Below are 11687 nucleotides of genomic sequence, written 5' to 3'. Positions count from 1 at the left end.
CCTTGTAGAGGCCACTTTTAGGCCATAGGCCTGAGCAATGGAAACTTGTGTAAGGCAAAAGGGCCCACAGTGAGTACCGTGGTCATAGGGAGGTCATAGGCCCTCACTAACCAATGGGCTACTTACAAGCAGGCAGTTACCAAAAAAGGGAAAATTCCCTACGTTCCCATACTACCTCATTCCACCCTATACCTATAGTCCCTCACCACCACATCCTGGTGGGTGGTCTCTCCTTTGCTGTCCTGCTCGCTGCTCCCTTGCAGTGTATTCGATAAACTTCTGTCTCCTTTGTTCTGCCTTGGGTGAATTCTTTCACTGCCCAGGCCACCAGCCCCCATCCAATAGGAAAGCACCACATTCCTTTCCTCTGAAACCCCAGACCCCTACCTTCTCCTAGTTCACAATGACATATATACCTCATTTTGCCTATCTTTACGATTTCCATGTCTATGTGCATTCCCCATATGTAAGCCTATTAAATTTCATTTTCTCCTGTTAATCTGTCTCCTGACAATTTGATTCTTAGTCCAGCTAGAAGGACCTTTGAGCAAACAGGAATTCTTGCTCTCCAACACTACTAAAAAAGGCTTCAAGATTAGCACAATAATTTTTAAGTCCACTATCTTGAAATAGATTGATAGTCAAACTGTTTTTACATACTCTTTAGTAGTGTTGATAGATTTCAATGAAGCTTGGAATGTGTATATAGAAACATACTGCAAGCCACATAGGTAACTAAAATATTTCTAGTAGTCACCTTAACAAAAACTAAAAATAAGTAGGTAAAATTAATTTTATTTTATTTGTTTTTTTTAAAGATTTTATTTATTTGTCAAAGAGAATGAGCAAGAGCGAGAGAGAGCGAGCAGCAGGCAGAGGGAGAAGCAGGCTCCCCGCCAAGCAAGGAGCCTGATTGAGGGACTCGATCCCAGGACCCTGGGATCATAACCTGAGCTGAAGGCAGACGCTTAACCAACTGAGCCACCCAGGCATCCCGGTAAAATTAATTTTAATAATATATTTCATTTAACACCATATACCCAAAAATATCATTTCAACATGTAATGAATATGAAATATTATTGAGATACCATATATTCTTTTCTTCATAGTAAGTCTTCTAAATCTGTTGTTTTACACATACGAAACATCTCAATTCAGATGCTAAGTTTTCATTTAAAAAAATTATTATTATTATTTTTTGTAAATGTAGGTTCCATGCCCAGCATGGAGCCCAGTGCAGGGCTTGAACTCACAACCCTGAGATCAAGACCTGGGCTGAAATCAAGAGTTAGATGCAGGGTGCCTGGGTGGCTCAGTTGGTTAAGCGGCTGCTCAGGTCATGATCCCAGGGTCCTGGGATCAAGCCCTGCATTAGGCTCCCTGCTCAGTGGGGAGCCTGCTTCTCCCTCTCCCTGCTGCTTCCCCTGCTCGTGCGCGCTCCCTCTCTTTCTCTGTCAAATAAATAAATAAAATCTTTAAGGGATGGCTGGGAGGCTCATTTGGTTAAGTGGCTGCCTTTGGCTCAGGTCATGATCCCGGAGTTCCAGAATTGAGCCCCGTGTCAGTCTTCCTGCTTCGCAGGGAGTCTGCTTCTCCCTCTTCCTCTGCTACTCCCCCCTGCTGTGCTCTCTCTCTCTCAAATAAATAAATAAAATCTTTTTAAAAAAAAATAAAATAAAATCTTTTTTAAAAAGTTAGATGTTTTACTGACTGAGCCACCCAGGTGCCCCCATTAAAAATTCTTAATCTGTATTTATATTATAAAAAACTTACAGTTAAGGAAAAGTAAATTTACGCACTCCAGTTGTTCAAAACTTACTTAAAGGTTTCCAATAACTTAATTGAGTGTGAGTTTTTAAATTTAAATTAATAAATATTAAGTAAAATTAAAAATTCAGGGGCACCTTGGTGGCTCAGTCAGTTAAGCGTCTGCCTTCGGCTCAGGTCATGATCCCGGGGTCCTGGGATCGAGTCTCGCATCGGGCTCCCTGCTCGGCAGGGAGTCTGCTTCTCCCTCTCCCTCTCCCCCTGCTTGTGTTCCCTCTCTCACTATGTCTCTCTGTCACATAAATAAATAAAATCTTTTAAAAAAAATTAAAAATTCAGTTTCTTGGTTGTACTAGACACACTGCAAGTGCTCAGTAGCCCATGTGTCTGTTGTGTTCGATAGCACAATGTAGATATTAGTCTTATAACTGATTTTTCTGAGTAAGGTCTGTAATACACAGAAACATTAATTACCTTAACATTTATTTCTTTTTAGAGGAAAAAAAATCTGTATTGACTTTCTTGAAAGTATTTCCCCTCCCTCCCAACAAGAAAGTCATCCAATAATCATTTGTATTCGTTTGGTCAAAATGGCACATGGGGATCCAACAAATGGAGTATCAACCTCTTCTTAAAGACTTGACTAGATGAGGGGGTGCCTGGGTGGCTCAGTTGGCTAAGCGTCTGCCTTCAGCTCAGGTCATGATCCCAGGGTCCTGGGATTGAGCCCCGCATTGGGCTCTTTGCTCAGCAGGAGTCTGCTTCTCCCTCTCCCTCTGCTGCTCCCCCTGCTTGTTCTCTCTCTCTCTCTGTGTCGAATAAATAAATAAAATCTTAAAAAAAAAAAAAAAGACTTGACTAGATGATACCAAAACAAGATTTTTGTGAATAAAATGTTCCTGTATGAAAAGAAAATGAACTCTTTTAGAAGCTTTTTTGAGGGAGGAGGAAAAAATCCAATTAACTGTTTTCATAGCACCAGCTGGTTCTTTGGAGCCGAAAGAAACAACACCTCCCAGGGGTGAACATTTATTTCACTTCCAGTCAGAAATTTAGTCACCCTGATTCGTAAGAGATCAGGCTACCTGTTAAACAATATTGACGGTAATTAGGATGACAAATAACAGGAAGTAATAAGAACATGAATTCTCACCCCTGTGGCTCTTCTCTAATCTTTATTTAACTTGTCTATGTGTTTTTGGTACTAATGAGATTAAAAAAAAAAAAATCTATTTCGGGTGCCTGGGTGGCTCAGTCGTTAAGCGTCTGCCTTCAGCTCAGGTCGTGATCCCAGGGTCCTGGGATCGAGTCCCACATCGGGCTCCCTCCTCGGCAGGAAGCCTGCTCTCCCTCTCCCACTCCCGCTGCTTGTGTTCCTGCTCTCGCTATCTCTGTCTCTGTCAAATAAATAAATAAAATCTTAAAAAAAAAAATCTATTTCAAGTTCAGCCTTACTTCCTATCTTATGAGAGTGTGGCATTTCATGATAATTACGTAGTGCTAAAAATCGTAATGATAGCCTTTATTTTATTTTGAGAATTTCCATTTTTGTGTGCTTAGACACTATTATGGGCATTTCATAATATATTAAAGTATTTAATACTCACAACCACAAGATGAAGTAGAGGTTAAGTAACTTGTTCCAAGTCATACAGTTATGGTCTTAAGAGTCATTATTTCATTTCATTTTATTATTTATTTATTTATTTATTTTTAAGATTTTGTTTATTTATTTGACAGAGAGAGACAGCGAGAGAGGAAACACAAGTAGGGGGAGTGGGAGAGGGAGAAGCAGGCTTCCTGACGGGCAGGGAGCCCGATGCGGGGCTCGATCCCAGGACCCTGGGATCATGACCTGAGCCAAAGGCAGATGCTTAACGACTGAGCCACCCAGGTGCCCCAAGAGTCATTATTTTAGATGGGGAATTTGTCATTGAATACTGTATGTTTCTTTTTAAATGACTTCTTTCCACACACACCCTACTCATTTTTCCTTCTTTCCCTCCCTCCTTCCCTCCTTCCTTCCTCATTTTGTACCTTCTTTCCCCACTTTCACTACTCAATCCATCACAATCTGGGCTCTACCACCCCAGACTGCTCTTGTTGAGGTCACTAATGACCTAAGTGGCAAGCCCAAGGGACCAGTTTATAATTCTCTGTAGCAGTTGATCACTTTTTTTTTTAAGATTTATTTACTGGGCTGGGGAGGGGCAGAGGGAGAGGGAGAGAGAGTCCTCTGCAGACTCCACAGTGAGCGTGGAGCCCAAAATGGGCTCAAACCCACGACACTGAGATCGCTACCTGAGCTGAAACCAAGAGCTGGACACCTAACCGACTGTGCCACCCAGGAGCCCCTGCAGTTGATCACTTTTAAACATTTGCCTCTCTGAATGCCTAGGGCAGTGCTCCCCTGGTATTCTCCTCATTGTCTCCACACTCCCATTTCATCACCTTTGCTATGTTCCTTCTCTTCCATCTTCCCCTTAAAGACAGGTGTCTCACAGAGTTTAATTTATTCATATATATTTATTAACATATATGTGTATATATGCAGGACTGATCTGTCAGTCTTTAGACTGATCAGAAGGGAAGCCTTCTCTACTAACACCAATTTCCTAAATGAGCTCATCTAGTCTCATGCCTTTAAATAACATATATACACTGCCAATTCAATCTCCAGTTCAGACTGAATTCAAAACTTATATCCAACTGTTTATATGACATCTTCACTTGAATGTGTACTAGGGATCCCCAATTTAATGTACTCAAGCCAATTCCTGAGAGCATCCCCACCATTAGCATACAAACAATACCAAATGTGCCTCTCCTTCTCCCACCTCTGCTCCAAGTTACTGAACTGGATTAACTTTATCTCATGAATTTTTTCCCTAAATCTGTTATTACTATCCTAGTCCAAGACACTGTTGCTTCCTACCGGAACCAAAGTAACAACCTCTTAACTGGTCCTTGGGCTCCAGTCAGGCTACCTCTTCCTACCGGTTAAATCTTAACTCTCCAGTCTTATCTCTGGTCTTTTTACCACTCACACTATATACTTCTATTATAATATGTATTATAAATTATATACATAAACCATGGTATATAATATATAACATATTTTATTGTAATATCTATAACTATATATATATTTAATTTTTTAAATATCGCAAGTCCTCTCTTGTCCCTGGGCCTTCAGACATGCCATTTCATATACATGGGAAATGCTTCCTTGACCTGTTCTCTATTCTTCTTCACCTGGGCACAGAAACAGCACCTACACAGAAAGACCTTAGAACAGTGCCCAGTACATAGTAAGTGATATATTCTTTTTTTTTTTTTAAAGATTTTATTTATTTATTTGAGAGAGAGAATGAGATAGAGAGATCATGAGGGTCAGAGGGAGAAGCAGACTCCCTGCTGAGCAGGGAGCCTGATGCGGGACTCGATCCCGGGACTCCAGGATCATGACCTGAGCCGAAGGCAGTCGCTTAACCAACTGAGCCACGCAGGCGCCCCAGTAAGTGATATATTCTTATTAGTATTTATCATCATTGCTTTTTCAGAGACCTTTCCATGCCCTTTGATAATTCTCTTCACAGACTGCATAGTTTATTTAACCAGTCCTCTACCATAGGAATTTGTTTCGATTTTCTGCTATTATAAATCCTTGTGCATATGTTATTTCAAATATGTCTTGGATTAGTTCCTCAGAAATAGGCTCTGAGATGGGTGTGTAAAAGCTATATTAGAGGTGCTCTTAAGAGCTAAATCTATAAAGGAGTCAAGAGAGTAGGATTGGAGAAAGAAAGAAGCTAACTTGCAATGTGGTCACAACTGAGGCTTCCGCTGATCCACAGCAAGCTCTGGAGCTGAGAAAGCTCTTTAGAATTGTCCCAGTTTGGGGTGCCTGGGTGGCTCAGTCAGTTAAATGTCTGCCTTCGGCTCAGGTCATGATCCTGGAGTCCTGCGATTGAGTCCTACATCAGGCTCCCTGCTCAGCAGGGAGTCTGCTTCTCCCTCTGTCCCTCCCCCCACCATGTGCTCTCTCTCTCTCATTCTCTCTCTCAAATAAATAAATAATATCTTAAAAAAAAAACAAATGTGATACTCAAGAGATAGCTTCGGGCGCCTGGGTGGCTTAGTCGGTTAAACGTCTGCCTTTGGCTTAGGTCATGATACCGGAATCCCAGGATTGAGTCCCGAGTTGGGCTCCCTGCTCAGTGGGGAGTCTGCTTCTCCCTCTGCCCCTCACCCTGCTCTTGTGCTCTCTCTCAACTAAGTAAGTAAAATCTTTAAAAAAAAAAAAAAAAAAAAAAGATAGCTTCAATCAAACAGGGAAGGGAGCGTGGTAGATTGCAATAGCCACAAGTTCATCCCATCTATATATGTATGCTCCTCTGCAATGTGACCTTGCCATTCCTTCCACCAAAAGGTGAAGTCTCTTCCTCCACCCCTTCAGTCTTCTTTGGCAAAAAGAATGGGGAAAGTGATGATAACAGAGTTCTAGGCCTAGGTCTTAAGGGTGTCATGCAACATATAGTGTTTCTTTCTTGGAACCCTGTGACTGCCATGTAAAGAAGCCTGAGTTAGCCTCTTTGACAATGAGAGACCACAGGGAGACAGATGCCCAATTAACAGCCAACACATGAGTAGGCCCTTTTAATCCAGTTTTAGTCAAGCGACCAGATGACTCTATCTTCATGAGTGATCCCAGGTGAGACCAGTAGAAGAACCTTCCACCTGGTACAAATTAAATTGCTGATCTTAAGAACCATAAGCAAAAAAAAAAAAAATTGTTTTAAGTCATTACATTTCGGGGTAGTTTGTTACGTGGAAATAGCTTAATGACATAAGGGACAACACTGTAGGAGGTGGAGGAAGAACAAGATGGAAGAAACATGATGCCTGAGCCTACCTCATGGGACCGAAAGACCTGATTGTCCAAGGCTATTACGTGAGACAGAAATCGACTTCTATCTAGTTTGAATCACACATCATATACATTATTTCATTTCACTTGCATGTCACCTATGAAGTAAATAGTGAAATCTTATTTTCTTTATTTTATAAATGATGAAAAAAGAAACCTCTTAAACATGTAAGAAAAAAGTACTCAAGCAGCTTAGGAGCTTGTTTGGTTAGGGCCTCTGGATCTGACTGATCGGATGATTTTAGCACTACATTCTGAACTGCTTTCTCCGTGCAGGAAAACAACATCACTGCCACTTCATACAGCCATTGTTATTTGAAAACACATTAATATATTCATCCAAAAAGTATTTATTCAACAATGGCTATGTGCCAGGCACCATTCTAGGCACTGGGGATACGTCATTAAGCAAAACGGAAAAAGATGTCTGGCCTTGTGGAGGTTATGTTTTAGCAAAGTGACACAGTAAATAATAAACATGATGCATAGATTAGAAGAAAATATTTGCAAATCCTGTATCTCTGATAACCAGGATATACAAGGAACACTTACAATTCAATAACAAGAAAACAAATCACACAATTAAAAATAGAGAAAGGATTTGAACAGACATTTCTCCAAAGAAGGAATACAAATGGCCAACAAGTGCATGAAAAGATGTTTAATACCACCGGTCATTAGGGAAATGAAATTCCCAAAACCACAACGAGATACTCCTTCATATCCACTAGGATGGCTAGAGTCAAATAACAATTAGTGTTAGAGATAAGAAATTGAAACCCTCATACATTGCTGGTAGGAATATAAAATGGTGCACTCACTCTGGGAAACAACTGGGCAGTTTATCAAATGGTTCAATATAGAATCACCATATGACCCCATAATTCCTTTCCTAGGTATATACCAAAGACAAGTAAAAATATATGTCCACACATAACCCTATGCACAGGGTTCATAATAGCATTAGCCGCAACAGCCAAAATGTCCATGAAGTGATTAATGAATAAAATGTGTTCTATCCACACAATGGAATAACATTCAGCAATGAAGAGGAATGAGGTCTTGTTACATGCTACAACATAAATGAACCTTGAAAGCATGCAAAGTGAAGGAAACCAATCACAAAAGGCCACATAGTGCATGATTCTATTTACATGATATGTCCAGAGTAGGCAAATATATAGACACAGAAAGTAGATTAAAGTTTGTGTTAGGATGGGATGGATGGGGAAATAGAAGGATGACAGCTGAAGTGTACCGGATTCCTTTTTGTGGTGATGAAAATGTTCTAAAATGGATTGGGGTGATAGTTTCATGACTCTAAATATACTTTAAACCATTGAAGTGTGTACTTAAAACAGGTGATTTTTATGGTATGCAAATTATACCTCAATAAAGCTGTTAAGAAAAAGGAGAGGAGGTAATGGACCGAGCTATGCAGATATCTGAAGGAAGAACATCCTGGCAGAAGGAACAGCCAGAGCAAACCCAGATCACCTGGTACGTTCAAGGAACTACAAGGGGACCAGTGTGGCTGGAACAGAGTGAGGGAAAGGAAGACACATAGGAAATGAGGTCAGAGAGGAAATGAGAGGCCAGCTCATGTAGGGTCTTTTGGGCCACTGTGGACACTTCGTCTTTCCAGTAAGGGAGAAGGGGAGCTCTTGTAGGGTGGCGAGCAAAAGAGTGATATTACATTTGACTTACATTATAAAAGGGTAAGTCAATCTGCCGTGTTGGGAAATAGACCCCGTGGCATTGCAGGGCAAAGGTAGAGAGAGGGAGACTAGTTAGGAGGCTGGAATCCATAGAGGATGGTGGCTCAGACACCATTGATAGGTAGTAATGGAGAGAGTAAGTAGTTGGATTCTCGAGTCATGAACTCATTCAATCCTCACAGTAACACTATGAGGTACATATTAACATCGTTCCCATTTTACAGATGAGGAAACCGAGGCATTGTAAGTTCATGGCCTCCAACGCCACACAAGGAATAGGTGCTAAGGCTGGGGGTTAAACCAGGACAGAATGGGTTCAGAGTCTGTGCTTTTAATCCGTCACACTAGACCACCTCTCTGAACGCTCGTCTATTGTCACTTGTGTGCAGTTCTGATATGCAAACGTGTGGAAATTTTTTAAAAGCATGCAGGCCACAGCTGCCTGCTAGGATTCTCTTCCTGCTAACAGTGTTCCTAGGAATTGGTCTAAATTTGTACTCACACCGAAACAATTTGTTTCTGAGAAAAACGAGCCAGCATCAACACTGAACTAGAAAGGAAAAAAAAATTGAGGCCTAAAATGAGAATGAAAAAAAACAAGGCTGAAAAGTATGGCATTGCTCTAACAAGGAAGAAGAAAATAAATGTCAGGGGGAGGGAAACTCTGACAAGCACCACAGAGTGGAATGAAACTGTGAGCCTTTGTGAATTGAAATTTTTGGTTCTACTGAAAGCCTAGATAATGGGAGTGAAATCCCTTTTACTTTTAAAGCGTTTGAATTGAGCCATTGTGTAGCTTTTACTCATTGCTCTGATGACACGCCTTAACTGCAGTCCTGTCAGCTCATTCTGGCCTCAGGCTGGCCTGTTTCCAAGTTTTTTTTTATAAATCCAGATTTTTTGAATTGGAAGGAAATTGCATGTGATTGGTTTTCCTTTTGCTTCCTCTAAACAATCGTCTATCAAGGGATCGGAGCATTTCACTAGAATTTGTACACTGCTCTCTCTTTCTCTCCTCCCTTCCTCTCATCCTCTTTAAATCTCTCCGTTTGAAAACGGATATTCCATCTCCAGTTCTGCTGTGTGTTTCAGCTCGTCGTGATCATGTGAGACTCATCTCTTTTACTGTTTGTGTGCATCCCTTCCCCTCACCTTCACCCTGCGCCCCATGAGGAGGTGGTGGCAAGCAGCCGCCGCCATCTTGTAGCTGGAGAAGAACGCCAAGAGAATTCAGCGCTAACTCATGTTAAGATGCTGAACAAACCCTGGAATCTCCTTCCTCCAGACTTACATGAAACATTTAAATGATTTCATTGCTTCGACTTAATTTTCTATTACATCAGAAGGTATCTTAAGGGATCAAGTAATTACGAATTTCACCTTTTTTCCTTCTGTCTTCCAACTTTTCTCCAGTGTTGAGCCAAGGGAGGGATGGGGTGAGGATAGAGGGTGGTTCCATCTCCACCTAGCCCTCGCCTGGTGCCCAGCCATAGTGGGTCTAAATTTCTCCACATCTGGATCCTTCCTCCCACCACCCACCACCGCCATTTTCTCTCTCTCTCTCTCTTTCTGAGCAATCAAACTCTGTCCTGACCCTAGTGAGCTCAGAAAACAAAGGACTTTGTAGGAATCAGGAACCACTTTCCAAAAGAAGGCCTACAATTTCTGACTGTGGCCTGTGTCATAAAGGAATGGCAGGAGGTCAGCCTAACAGCAACTTCCCACTGACTCGTCTCCAATCTCCCTCCTTTATGGAAGTTTCTAGTTTTGTAAGATACCGTGTATTAGTTTGTCATTTATTTCCTTGGCTTAACTTGTTTAAAGATTTCCCCCACGGTGGCGCCTGGGTGGCTCAGTCACTAAACGTCTGCCTTCAGCTCAGGTCAGGATCCCAGGGTCCTGGGATCGAGCCCTGCATCGGGCTCCTTGCTCCGCGGGAGGCCTGCTTCTCCCTATGCTGCTCCCCTTGCTTGTGTTCCCTCTCTCCCTGCCTCTCTCTCTGTCAAATAAATAAATAAAATCTTAAAAAAAAAAAAAGAAGATTTTCCCCAATTCAAAAGCAATTCAAAAAGCAATACATTTTTGTCCGTGACACATATTTTTTAAAGTTTGGGTGGCAAAACGTAAATATCTTGTCTTCTTTTATATCCACAATGTGTTTTAAGACTTGAGCTTTGCGGGGTGCCCGGGTGGCTCAGTCGTTAAGCGTCTGCCTTCGACTCAGGTCATGATCCCAGGATCCTGGGATCGAGCCCCGCATCGGGCTCCCTGCTCAGCGGGAAGCCTGCTTCTCCCTCTCCCTCTTCCCCTGCTTGTGTTCCCTCTCTCGCTGTGTCTCTCTCTGTCGTTATATACTTGGGATCATTTATCCTCAATAACTCTGCATGGATGGGTGCCTGGGTGGCTCAGTTGGTTAAGCGACTGCCTTCGGCTCAGGTCATGATCCTGGAGTCCCGGGATCAAGTTCCGCATCGGGCTCCCTGCTCGGCAGGGAGTCTGCTTCTCCCTCTGACCCTCCTCCCTCTCATGCTCTCTGTCTCTCATTCTCTGTCTCGCAAATAAATAAAATATTAAAAAAAAAAATGTATTTGGGAAACCTAACTTATTTGTCATAAAACAACAACAACAACGTTAGTATGCCTACTAAAGCAATCCTGATTCTCAGTCAAGACCAGCTTGTGTAGCTCTTGCCTTTTTGAGCCCTTTTTATGAGTTTGAAAGAACTTAGAATCTATCTCAGACACAGGGAGCAGAACACACTTTATGTTTCTGCAGAGTTGTTTTTCATCAAAAACTAATAAGCAGTAGACAAAACTCTCCGTGGAGTCTGCTCCCCACATCAGATCTCCACTGTATCACCTCTTGGAAAATTAAAATGTAGGAGGGCCAAGAAACCAGGCACATCCACAGAAAAATGGCAACCTCTATGACAAGCTGTCATGTGTGATTGGTGACGGGGTCTGTCTCCCAGAAATAAAAGGGTGATGTGACACTGTGAGGAAAAAGTGTCTAATGCATTGACAGTTTTCGTCAGGGAGGCAACGGCGCTCGGCTAGCTCCTTTGCATTTCTTTGAGAAAGTAATTTAAATTTGATCCAGATATGAAGATTTCTCAGTTGATTTAAATTGGAAAATAGCAGTAGGTCTTTTTCTTCTTATTTGGATACCTCAGTCTTTGTTTGCACGTTGACAGAACTGGTCGTCAGGAGACACCAAATGCAGCCCCATGGAACATAGTAGTGAGTCTCTACGCTGTATCTGCCTGGGTTG

Source organism: Mirounga angustirostris, unplaced genomic scaffold, assembly GCF_029215605.1.
Source record: "Mirounga angustirostris isolate CCGP_5_RB_7025 unplaced genomic scaffold, mMirAng1.0.hap1 SCAF_1, whole genome shotgun sequence".
Classification (NCBI taxonomy): domain Eukaryota; kingdom Metazoa; phylum Chordata; class Mammalia; order Carnivora; family Phocidae; genus Mirounga; species Mirounga angustirostris.
This window is presented reverse-complemented; position numbering follows the sequence as displayed.